At 45.0% G+C, this 13578-nt stretch overlaps 1 protein-coding gene across 1 annotated transcript in view; it reads right to left on the reverse strand.

Annotated features, from left to right (window-relative positions):
- The window catches only part of LOC131859068 (uncharacterized), an 87715-nt gene extending 74983 nt beyond the window's left edge, over nt 1-12732 (reverse strand). Inside the window, exon 1 of the mRNA XM_059212590.1 lies at nt 12541-12732. The gene's annotated coding sequence lies outside the window, so the exon portion shown is untranslated. The remainder of the gene's footprint in view (nt 1-12540) is intronic.
- Nucleotides 12733-13578: the final 846 nt, after the last annotated feature.

A 13578-nucleotide genomic window follows, 5' to 3' on the forward strand; every position in this document is an offset into this window, starting at 1 on the left:
GACATGACATAATTACCCAACAACATCATCCCCCCCAAAAAAGGTCGCCTTCGGACGACGTATAAACAAAATAGGGAATGACACCAAGATAAACAAGAAAAATCAAAGCTGAGGGGTACAGAGGACGTCCCTGATGAAGAAGGGGCTGACAGTGCTACTGCTGCCAACTGCTCCCTCAGTTGGTGGACCTGATATGTCCTATGCCTCAGATCTCGCTTAGCGACCAACTGCCTCTCCCTAGATTTCTTCACCATAAAAACCGCTTCCATGAGCTCCTTCTGCCTTCCGTCCAACTCCTCGAGGGTAGAGGTGAGATGGGTCTCAAGAGTTGTTCGATCCGCCACCTCCTGTGCGCGCCCTGCCGTCTCCTGGGCCAATTCTGCCTTGGCATGAGCCAACTCCTCCTCCAAACTTAGTGCTCGGGCCCTCTGTTGTGCCAACTCCATCTCCATCATGGCAGGCGAGTGACTAGCTTCTCCCGAGTTGTGATGGCCGCCACCCACTCTGTCTCTGCTGCAGATGCTCTATGTTGGGTACGCCTGAGCTGGTAGTACCCGTCCCGGAAGGCTTTCTCTACCCGCTGTAGCAGCAAGTGTACTCCACTAGCCCCAACTGTCTCCTCACACCTCCATTCCACCAACATCTCCGAAGTCTCCACAGCAGGCCAACCCTTGGCCTCAAAACATCTCCCAAACTCCTCAGCACATCCTCCTGTGGCAAAGGCGAGGAGACCCTCAACCACCAACTGCCCGAGAGCCTGCTCTTGAATAGGGGCTGCCAATCTCCGTGCACTAGCCTCTACCTCCACTGCCATTCTCTGCGTACTAGCTCCCATCTCCGCCAGAAACATCTCCATGATCCCTAGCTGGCTCTCTGTAGTGGCCCTCATCTGCTGCTGCATCTCTCTCGTCTCCTCCCCAAACCCAACGGTGCCCTGCAAGAAGTCCATCGCCAACTCCTGTCGCCCCTCCTGATGAGAACTACCCTCATCTAGGTCCACAATCTCAAGAAAAGGACGTGGCTGGGGTGAGGCAGGCGAGGGTCCCACTGGTGGCATAGGAGGCATCTCATAGCGACCCAACCACTCATCCATGGTGGCATCATCACCTGTGTCCATTCCGGTCACCGTGCCCTTCACTGGAGGTTTGCTGTGAACCGATGATACTACTAGAGCCACTGGTATGTCTCCCATCGGGACTGTTGTGGCGACACTAGAGGGTGTCAGCAATGGAGGTCGGGGTCTCAACTGCCCAAATCCTGGAATGGGCACGGCTGGTATTGCTCCCACCGTCACCCCCGAAGCCGGTAGGGGTGTCAATCCTCCATCCGAAGTCAATACTGCTAGCGCAAACACCTAGTGGCCCACTCCCGCAGGTCGCACTCCACCCGCCAGCAATCCACGGATACCTCTCATCACATGCCTAAAAGACACCGCGCAGCCACTATTCTCCGACCTCTCCTCTGTACCAGGGGTTTCCTCTACTTCTTTTCGGCTAGCAAGGCAGAATGCGTCGTGACTCTGGCTGCTCCTAGAAGAAGTATCATCGGAATTTTCCCCTTCCTCTTCTTCAGCCCCTTCCTCTTCTTCAGCCCCTTCCTCTGCATCTTCGTCAACTGTCTTTGTCCCCTATTTATTGTCTAATACTACTACTTGTGGTGGTCTCCTTCGCTTCCTGTTGGAATGGGCTTCCCCACTACCTGTGACAGTATCCAGGTGGGTCCAATAGAATATGGCTAGCTGCGAAGATTCCAAGGACTCCCGAGGTTTCCAAACATGCCTCTCCGGAGAGACTTGTGTGTGTACAGCATCAAGGAATAACCCAATGGCATGGAACGGCATGTAAAAAGCCTTGTGTCGTAAGGTCAGAAATTCATGAATTTTGTCGAACAAGACTGCAGCCCAATTGTACACCGTCCCATTCCTCAGTCCATTCATGAGTGCAATCATGGGTACCGCCGTATCTGATGCCCTGCTGGCTCCAGGAAGTTTGCTTTTCATGACATCTAGCAGGCACTGCCATTCTCCTGGGACGATGAACGATTTTTTTAGTCCTCTTCCCTTAGGTGCCTTAATCGCTGCACATTCCTGCGTTGAGAGATCACTTCGACATATCAGCTATAGCAGTTGCTCCTTCCTCTCTGGTGGCATCTTGGTGGCGTTCTTGTCTACTTTCTTACCTTCATCTGGTATGCCAAAGACCCTGGCAAAATCCTTGGGTGCAAATGATACAGTCACAGTGCTCTGCTGATAAGAGAATGTCGATGCCCTTGTTGCGCTGTCATATGTGGCCACCATCATTCACAAACATGGCTCAAAATCCCTGATCACAAAGATGGGCATTTGAATTGCCCAATGCACCTGTGCTTTCCTAAGAGACTGCTCTCCAACCACCAGGTTCTGCATACACTTCCACTTAATCCTTCAAATCTAACAGTGTCAGATGTGATTTTTACAGGCATTGTCTTCTTTTTGCCCTTTCCTGTGTGTTGGCCCTGCAACTTTTACTCCAGATTGCAATACTCTCTTTCCCTTGTCCATGCTTGTCATGCTTGCTTCCGCCATCTTTCCTGACTTAGACGGTTGCTTTAACTGCTGCAACCGTTTTCGCCAGTCCAGCTTCCCCACTCTTGGTTTTCCTAATTCCATTTAAGTGATTCTTTGAATTGTCGGCAACACTTATAATATTTGTTTTCAAATCCGTTACTTTTTCTACCGTACAGCTTGTGCGATTTTAGTTTCCTCCTGACTTTGTCATGTACAGACTCCCTAACCTATGACGCCACCTTGTACAACCTCCCGCACTCTGTATTGCCCTATACAGATTTGCTTGTCTAAGTACGGATTTCCTGTGTACGATTCCTTATGTGATGTACGGATTTAAATCTCCTGCCTCTTGTACGAATTCTCCTTCTTGTCTGTACAAAAATCTTGATTGCCTCCAGTGTACGGATTTCTTCCTCCAATCGTCGTACAAGCTTCCTTCAATCGTACCGTACAAATTTTCTTTGTGTCGCTGCCCCAGACAATTTGTACGGATGTACAGAAAATTGCTCCTTCATGTACGGTGTTTTTCCTTGGCCTCGTACGGATCTCCCTGTCACTCGTACGGATTTCTATCGGCTTCCATTGTAGGGGTCTCCTGTACAGATTTTTATGCTCCCTTGTGATCGTACAAGTTATGTCCTTCACCCATACGGCCTACTTCACGTCAAAACTGTACGGATGCCACCTGCCATCGTATGGATTTCGCGTTGCCATTGTACAGTTTTAATGACCAAACCGTACGGTGAGTTATCAATTTTTTTATTTTTTTTTTAACTAACCAATAAAATAATTACCTTTTCAAATTGGTCGGCTAGGCCCCGCCTCCGGACGAACTGGTTCATTCCGCTGCTGCTTGCGATGGTAGACTTTTAATTTTGACCCATTTACCGTCTCCTTTCTTGGTTGGTCGTCCAATGTGGACAACTTAATCGCTCCATTCTCAGCTACGTCGCGAATTTTATATGGCCCCAGCCATTTGACTTTGAATTTTCCAAGTTTGATCTCATTCCGCCCGTTATACTTCAGCACCCACTAACCTTATCGGAACTCCATGCGTCGGATATGCTTATCATGCCAAAATTTTCGTTGTTGGGCGGCTTCGGTAGCCCATTGGGCCATCATCCTTCGTTCGTCCAACTTGCCCAAAAGTGTACAGTTGCTCCCGCGGGCTTTCCATATCTCCTAGCCGGTTCTCAATTGCTATCCTTAGACTTGTGACCATGAACTCTGCCGCCACAATGGCCTCTTGGCCATACATTAACTGGAAGGGTGTCTGACCCGTCATGACTTTGTAGGTGGTCCGGTATGCCCATAGTACGGATGGCAACTTCTCTTCCCAATCTTCCTGTTCAACTCCACAGGACTTATAGATCACAGATACCAATATTTTATTAGTGGCCTCTGCCTGACTGTTGGCCCTTGGGTAGTACGGGCTTGACAAGGAATGAAAAATTTTGAATTCCGTCGTGAGCGGCTTGACTACATGGTTCACAAAGTGCCCACCGCGATCACTCGTCAATTGAATTGGAATGTCGTACCTTGTGATGATCTGTTTATAAATGAGCTTAGTCATACTCGAAGCTAAGTTATCCGGCAGTGCTCGTGCCTCAGCCCACTTAGTGAGGTACTCTGTCGCCACCACAATGTAACGACATCTTCGTGTTCTGTTGGCCTTCAAGGGTCCAATGAAATCCAAACCCTAGCGTTCGAACAACTCCTGGGCATGGGATGGATTGAGGGGCATAAAGTCCCGCTTCAATGGTTTTCCTGCCCTCTGGCAAGTATCACAGCCCACCACCCGCGCATCATTATATAGGGTGGACCACCATAGTCCGGCAAGAAATACTTTGTGTGCGGTGGTGTCTGAACCCATGTGGCCTCCTGCGGGCTCTTCATGTGCTTCTCGTAGCACTTTGGGAATCTCTTGACCTTCTGAGGACTTGGTCGGGTCCCATTTTGTACAGCAACCCAATAATCAGCTGGAATGTCCTGCTTCTCAGGACCAATTTCTGTCTCTCGCTTGGTAACATATCGGCTGGGAACCGAGAAGTGGACAAATATTCCCCTATGTTCACATACCATGAAGGTAGTGCGGCAATTTGGAACAGATGTGCGTTGGGAAAGTCATCATTGACTCTGGTGGCTCGCCTGACTTAATCCGGGACAATTGGTCTGCGATCACATGGCTCCTGCCTAACCGTACAATTATTGTGAATGTGAACTCTTAAAGGAGTAGTAGCCACCTGCTTATTCTGCCTTGAATGATGGATTTATTTACCAGGTACATCAACACCTGGTGATCCACATAAAAAGTGAAAAGTGTTGCCAGCAAGTAGTGCCAAAATTTTTGTACGACATAGACCATTCCAAGGGCTTCCCTCTCGGTGGTACTATAATTCTTCTCGGCTTTCAACAGCAAGCGATTGGCAAAATATATGGGGTGGTCCAACCCATGTCCTCCTTCCTGTGCTAGCGTAGCCCCAATGGCATAGTTCTAGGCATCCACATGTACGTGGAATTCTCGGTCCCAATTTGGATAGGCCAGAATGGGTGCGGCCACCAGTCTCCTCGAGTTCATCAAATGCTTCCCCCTGTGCCAGTCCCCACACATACGGTTCGCCCTTCCGTGTCAGCTTGTCCAATGAGAATGAGAGTTGAACAAAGTTCTTAATGAACTTCCAGTAATATCCTATATGTCCTAGGAAGGACTTTACTCCTGTCACGTCAATGGGTGGTTCCATCTCCACAATTACCCGTACCTTATCCGGATCAGTTTTTAATCCAGCCTTGCAAACAATACGGCCCAGCAGCTTCCCTTGCGGCACCATAAATCTGCATTTCTTCGGATTCAAGGCCAGCCTGGCCCTTCGACATCTCTCCATGCATTCCCGCAATGCCACCAAGTGAGTGTCTTCGCTACTAAAAATAGTCCAGTCATCCAAGAAGGCCTTATAAAGTTTCCAACAGACATTTTGTCGAAGATGTGGAGAAGTATCCTCTGAAATGTTGCCGGAGCATTGCACAAACCGAAGGGCATTCGGTTGTACGCATATACTCCATCCTCCACCACAAAAGTGGTCTTTAACTTGTCCTCCTCAGCTAGCGAAATTTGATTGTATCCCGAGAAGCCGTCCAGAAATGAGTACATTTCATGGCCAGCCACCTCCTCCAGGATGCTATCTGTGAAATGTATAGGGAACAGATCCTTGATGGTGACAGCGTTGAGGCACCTAAAATCCACGCATATGCGGATTTGGTTGGCCTCCTTCAGCGAGATCACCATCGGCGAGACCCACTCACTTGTCTCCACCCGAAATATGATGTCGGCCTCCAGCATCCATTCGATTTCTTCGTTCACCTTAGCTACATAGTTTTTATTCATGCGGTACGGCCTCTTCCATATCGGCTGGGCTCCAAGGACCAACAGTATCCGATGGACACACAATTCGGGCGAGACTCCTTTTAGATCTTTGTAGGTCCAAGCAAACACGTCCTTGTATTCCATAAAAAATTTTGAAGGCTATCGCCTTCAGCACGAGATTCCAATCGTCTCCCACCAAGATATTTTGAGGGGTTGCAGCATCCCCTAGGCTCGTCTCCTTCAGGGTGGGATCTTCGTACCGCATCGGTTTATCCTTTGAAAACTCGTACACCGGGACGTCATTCACTTTGGTGTCTCCCTCCTTATACTCCCTGTATTCTGGCGGGAACTCATCTTTCTCGCCTGGCTCCTCTTCCATTTGCAGCATATGGCATGCAGGATGGAAGAATGCATAGTCCTCCATCTTCCAGTGGAATAGCCCATTCAACGAGCCTACCTCATCCTCAAAGCGGTCTTCTAATTCCAGGACACCTTTGTCGTTCAGCTCCTTTTTGTTCTCATCCACCCCGGAATCTCCATTGGAGTCCGAATCTAAAGAAGAGGCCATTTCTTCACTCACCATCTGTGTCTGGAGGTCGATGATAAATTTCCAACCCCCCTTCTCCATGGACGGTGTGTTCCACTTCTAGTTGTGGTTTACTTTGGCTTTAATCAGCCAACCTCTTCCAAGGATTGCATCATAGCCCTCTTTCTTCAAGGGGATCACCACAAAGTCGAGAACGAAGGGCTAAGTGCCGATCGTCACCTATTGAGCCATGAGTGTCCCGATGGGTTTGAGACCATGCTAGTTGGCACCCACTAGGTTGAAGGTCGGTGGCCATAGTGTTGGCTTGCCCAATTTCCGCCAAGTCTCCTCGGGGAGTACATTAACCCCGGACCCTCCATCTATGAAGGTGTTGGTGAGGATCGTACCCAATATCCCCATTTCCACCACTGTCGGGTGTCTCCTGCTATTCACCACCAATAGCATGGGGTCAGCGGAGGGGTTGATCGGCACCTCTGTGTGAACTGTTGTTGTACAGATCGGCACTTTAATGGCATTAGTGATGGCTTCTCTTAATATGTGCATGGTGTTGAGGAGGTTCTGGAGTTTGATGGGTACCTCGGTCTGCAACACTTGTCGAAGGATGTTCTGTTCGGATTCAGCAAATGTACTTGTCAGGGTTTCTCGAGGCTCCTTCCTCATTTCCCGCTCAATATCGACCTTGGTTGCCCGTACTCGTTCCTTCTCTGTACAGGGGTCGGGATAAGTGGCCTTCTTCATTTGTGCTCTACTGATAGCGAGCATCTCCCTTTCATTGGACTTTTCGATTGTTAACAAATTTATTCCAGACTTCGGGCAACTCCCGTCGTCGTGATCTCCTGACCCGCACCACCGGCACATATGCTGAGGGGCGTCTCCCTTGGGACAATCGCATGCATAGTGTCCCCATTCATTACAAGCTCGACACCGGATCATCGGGTGGCCTTTTGCATCATACTGCACTCAGCGGGTGCTATTGTTGTTATTCTTTCCTCATCTATTGTTTTTGTATCCGTCGAAAGATGTTGTGGTATTCGCCGATTGTTGTGGGTTAGCAGCTCTCGTGGCTATGGAAGGTTGCTCCTGAGTCAGAAGCACTTGAGCGCTTCTTGTTTTCATATTGTACGGGCACTCCTTGGTGGAGTGTCCCAGTACTTTACAAAGCTTTCTTCGGGCACGTACCCTTAGTGTGGCCTTCCTCCTTGCAATCTGTGCACCACAAGTCCCCTTCGTTCTTACTGCTGCTCCCCTTCATTGCTTTAAACTCTCATCATTCTATGCATGTCCTTTTGTAGAGCGTGAACTTTCTTGCTTGAGTCCTCGTCACTACTGCTCTCAGAGGAACCATCACCACCTGATGATTTATCCTTCTTCTTCTTCAAGGTCTTGCCTTCGCTCTCGAGGTCTATGGCTCGGTTGTATGCGTCCTCGTACGAGGTAGGAGGGACAATCTTCATCTTCTTCCTAAGGGAGGATCTTAGTCCTTCCACGAACCACCGCTTTTTCAATCCATCAACGGGTTGATTATCCATCTTTCCGAGCAATTCTTTGAGTCATCGGTTGTATGCTCGTACTGTCTCGTTCTTCCCCTACTTTGTGCACAAGATTTCGGCAACAATTTCATTGTCGTCTCGAAGGAGTTGAAACTCCATCTCGAAGGCTTTCTGTAACTCATCCCAAGTACCTACCTTTGTCTTGTCTATATCGGAGTACCAGTCGATGGCTACCCCACGTAGGGTGGCGGGGAACTGCACCACCCATTCAACTTTGTCAGTCACTCCATTGGTCGACCAAATTGTCTCACATGAACAACAATGTCGTACAAGATCTTCTTTCCCGTCTCCAGTGAATTTAGGCAACTTCTGCCTGTTCGCCATTATGCTCCTTGGCTGTGGCCCACTCTGCCCTCCAGAACTCGACCCTCCAGAAACTGGCCCTCCAGAAATTGGTCCTCCAAAAACTGGCCCTCCTGAAATTGGTCCGCCGGAACTTGGCACGTTGGGTCCCACCAGGTTACTCTGACTACCAAGGTTTGATGAGCCTAAACCGAACAGATTACTTCTACTACCGTGCCCTTGTGTCCTCTCGACACCTTCGGCCGCACCGGTATCTCCCACTTCTCTGTTCTCAGTCTCGGTCTCCTTTTCTTTCCTAGTCTCGTCACCTCTAAATGGTGTGTACGACTCTACCGTACTTCCGTCGCCAATCTCCTCCAACGTGAGGGAAAGGTCCCCCAACCGCTTCCTAGTGGTTTCTATCAATACAAAAACTTGGCCCTCGCCAGTGGAGCCATCATTACCATTCCCTCCACTTCCTTCCTCGACAATTTTCTTCAGCCGTCTCCTTCGTTCGGCTTGTTGCTCCAACCTTAGTGCCCTCGTTGCTGCCTTGTGCCCGTCTTCCTCTTGTCCCTTCGGTACACGATTTATGTCTTTGTTCAACATCACGGGCATCAATTCCTATGTTCCGTCGAGTGGAAGGTTCTTCTGCGGCCTTCGTCACATTCCTCCTCCTCCCGTCGACTCCTCTCTTCGAATTGTTGTAAAATTTGTTGCCAACGGTTCTCACAGTAGGTTTCCTGTCGGCGAGTTTGTAGGGCAAGAAATGCTTGTCCCAACAGGCTAGGCAAGTTATTCATCAACCAGTTCACCGCCGGACTTACGCCAAGGGCACTCCAGACGGCGCTCCCAGGGACGTCCTCTGCCATGGCTTCCCTTTGTACGTAAGTTTCAATTGAGGCTTGTAAGATGCGGTGAAGTCCCTTGTCAATGCCCTCTCTCCTTCGAACAACTCCTCCGGCTCTTCCTCGGGATTGCTACTTGTCCCCTCGCTCAATGGTTGTCCCATTATCGTCGTGCCATGTAGTATGCTCCTGTCATTCCTAGGTTTAACTTGTCAACGGCGCCAGATGTTTTGCCCCCGAGGGGTGTGTGTACATTCAGTGCATAACAGTACAGAGATATAGGAAATGTAACAATACACAAAGATGCAAGTGAAAAGAACTCATATGTTTGTATTCATTGATTCCAAAATGCCAGTACATTTAAAACATAGTTTCCTGAAGCAATATCCACATATTGAAATAGAGACCCAAGTACATATATATAGGTGTCGGTACAGGTTGCCCGGTGCCAACTGCCAGCAACCGTCAGGTAACCACGGACCCCTAACACACTTAGCATTCTAATTACGACATGACATAATTACCCGACAACAACCATTGAGCTTATATAAAATGATCTAGAGTTTGTTAGAAAGCTTGTACAGCTAAGTTTAGGAATGAACTAAGTTGGCTTAAGTTGTAAAGCAGGGTAGTTTGTTATTGCATTACAATAGTGCTGAGATAGTCCCATAATTGATTTGGAGGCTCCATGGGAGCAATTGGCTTGTAATTCTTCTTGGTTTTGGTTGCCAAATTGACATAGGAAGCATGACTCCAACTTGCTTCTTTTTTCCACATTCAATTTCTCCAAGGTAATTCCTTGCGTTCATCTTTATTTGTGTGTCTTTCACTCATGCACTTGCTCAATTTATTGTATGCAACTACTCTCACAATTTCTAGTACTTCAGAAACTTTACAATTCTATTTTTAAGCTTGTACATGTCTTATTCAAACATCATTTGCCTATATGAAGTTGAGGTCTCTTCCATTCATTTTATTCTTGTTGGTAATATGCTTCAGGTTTACATTGTCTTTATGCTTCATCTTTGAATGATGTCACCAAAGCGCTGGATTTTCAAAACTCTTATTCTCTAAGCTTTATTCAATATATTTTGGGTGAGGCTGTTTGAAAAAGTGACACTCAAAGAAACTCTCTAGGAGGTCTTTACCCTGCATCTCAATCATAAGGTAAAAGACATTATGGCCTTTGACCTTCTCTGCCACATTTTCCTGCCCAAGTCAAGCCAAACAATTGTGGCGCTAACCACAAATAACCCTATGAGCATTTAAGGTAATGAGCTTTTGAGTTTCAGGAAGAGTTAGGAATTTGGAAACATACATGGGATGACATGGCTTTGTTTCTCCATCACAATGAAGCATTTGAATATTAGCATTGCTCTGCTTCCCAGCCTCTTCACACTTCTGGGAAGTCATCCTCTCCCTCCTCCCTTTCCAAAAAAGATACATCGGGCCCACCCTAAAAAGGAATTAACTTCTCTCTTAAAGGCAAAGGCAGTGGAATCTATGGTATAATTACTATCAGTATGTTGCTGCTGTAGCATTAGAGTCCCTACATACAAATGGTAATCACATGACTGCAGATAAATGTTTCACATGTAAATGTCCTCTAGATCAATGATGTCTTGGATGACTAAGGGACTTGGAGAGGCCTCCCATCCCCCACATCAAACACAAAGAACATCAAAAATATTCTTTTAAGCATTCTACATCTAAAATTAATCAAACACTAAAAGGGTGTCCACCAAAGCCAGCCCAAAAAACTCCATTGTCATTTCGCATTCACCAAAAGAAAAGAGAAAGAGGAAAAGAGAGAAAGACGAGCAGTTTTTGAGATATCAATCAAGTGTTGAGTCCAGTTTCTAACCTTGTTGTTCAATGTACCTGTGTACAATGCATTTGCATCTCAATGTAATCCACATTTCATATTAAGTCTAAGATTGTCAGTCCATCAGATGGAATGTGTACTCAATCAATTGTACCTACACTTTAGAATTTCAGCTTCTTTTGGTTTGTTCATGGTATTTTAAGTATTTATGATCTAATTGTAATTTAAAAAGTCAAATAGTAACTTTATATGTTATTTTAATAGCCATCCCCCATCGTCCTCAAAATCTGGGAAAAAAATGGCATCCCAAAACTTGGAGAAACACAGCTGCGAAGGGAAGTGGTGTGGACCTGTGGGCTACCAATGGCATTCCTCAGCATGGTCCTGAAGCGGAGTGTCTCTATAGACCTCTTTTTCTGTGTGTTGGCTCCAGGCCTGGTTATACATTGTAGTGGCTCTCATCTGTATAGTCTTCAACGCTTCATTAATAACCAAGGAGCTCATGTATGTAATCATAGTCGTCTTGGTTTGGCCGACGATAGCCTCTGCTATCTACTTTTCCAGTTAAATTATGTATGTTTTTTTTCTTTCAAAATATTGGTGATCAACGTGTAAAATTCGGCAACATTTGCATCAAAACAAAAAACGGTTCCTAAAATTTACCAGTGTTATCTCATAAGATCTAAACTTAACTCACGGGACTAGAGAAATCCTTATCCTCTTAATTACGCAAGACAAAAAAAAATCATCTAACCTTCACATGTATGCGCACTAAATTAACGCCTTCAAATTTATTGAAAAATTTTTAACACAACAATAAGCCTAACTATTAATGTAATATCTTAAGATTCCTCAGAAAACCTCACGATGTTTAAAATTGATTATGCATTGGAAATGCAACTCTGAATCTTCAAATGTCTTTTTGAAATTGCTCGGAATACCTCATAATGTGGCAAGTAAACTACAATTCGAATAACAGATATTATTCGCTCCAAATCTTGGAAAATAACATTACTTAGCTCCGATTCTTCAAAAGTAGCATTTAAAACTCCGAATTTCCACAATCATTCTTCGAATTACACAAAGAAAAAAATCGAATTATATAAAATTATCTAAATTTGCATCAAAATAAAAAAGAAAATCCAATTTTCACAAATACTCCCTTTTAAAATGCAAAATAGATATTGAACCTGTATTTTCCACGGTAAAATGTATAACAAACCCTAGATAGACACATAGATAGACACAAAAGGCAAATAATCATGCAGTGCTTAGTTCAAAAAGAAACCTAATGATTCAAATTTTTCAACAGTGAAAACAATTGTTCAGAGTGAAATTCTCTTTCAACACGAGAAATTGAATAAATCTTCAAGTAAACATCAAACTCCAAATTAAAAAAATGAAGTAATTATATGCAATGCAAAACTCCTTACGTCGTCAATCGCTTGCATTTGGTATTGCAAAATTTTAAAAGAAATCATTTGATAAATCTCATAAGTCTCTGCAAATTTAAGTCATAAATATTTTCGAGAAAATTTTGGCATGAATGTATGTGTGAAAGTGGCAAGTATTTATATCGTACATGGGTAAGAGGAAAGCGACACAGAATCGAGTGTCGAAGACGAACTTGCTGTCTATTTTCGCCATGGAGATGTTGTGGAGGGAAGCAAATATCTTGAAGGCTGCGTGCTACCGGCTGTTGCCGGGGGAATAACAGGCCACTGGCGGTCAAGTCTCCCGTCTGGATAACATGTTAAGTCCTCAACCTCATGATTTTCCTTTTCACCCAATGAAAGAAAATATATATCACATGGTGCTTGTTTCCTTTAAAAATGCCATGTATAGTGAATGGAGAAGTTCACACTTTGAAATCGACCTTTGAACAACATTTGCACGTTATATACCTATACATGAATGAGGAATTCTTTTTTCTTTTCAAAGAATGAAGGGTATTCGGTTTTAAGAGAATAATGTGTGAATAAGAATGGAAAAATAACTAATTTATGATTTTTTTAAATAATATTATATATAATTTCAAAAAAGAAAATTGTTGTTTATATTATCATATGATCAAAGTTTATTAAATTTATCTAATTAAAATTATAAAATTTAAATTAGGAGGAGATTTTGAGTCATTAGGGTCACTCCACCTTTCCTCAGACAAATTTTTTTTCATTTTCTACCAACTTCTAACCAACAAGAGTTCCTCTCCATTCTCAAGTTATACTTCTAATTATAAATCTTTACCACCAAGTAGCAAAAATTATATGTATTGGTTGCTTTAAGGACCAACCATGCAATTGAGAGGATACAATAGAACATTAAGCAAGTGATAACCATCCCCTCTAATGACCAACAAGCAAAGACCAAGTAGATAATTGTCTAACTAATAATATAAAAAACCCTCTCTCACCAAGGGATCTATCCCAAGAAGGAAAAGAGGGCACAACCCCCTTGCAACAATGTGATGGCATTCCCCTAATGATCAAGAAGGAACTAAAGGTGTTGCACTTATTAGACCACTTTGTTGGCTTGAACTTGAATCTACATGAACACAATGTAAATCACCAACAACTTGGAATGAGTAGAAAAATTAAAAACTACAACACAATTAGTTAAT

This window comes from Cryptomeria japonica, chromosome 10, assembly GCF_030272615.1.
Source record: "Cryptomeria japonica chromosome 10, Sugi_1.0, whole genome shotgun sequence".
NCBI classification, from domain to species: Eukaryota; Viridiplantae; Streptophyta; class Pinopsida; order Cupressales; family Cupressaceae; genus Cryptomeria; species Cryptomeria japonica.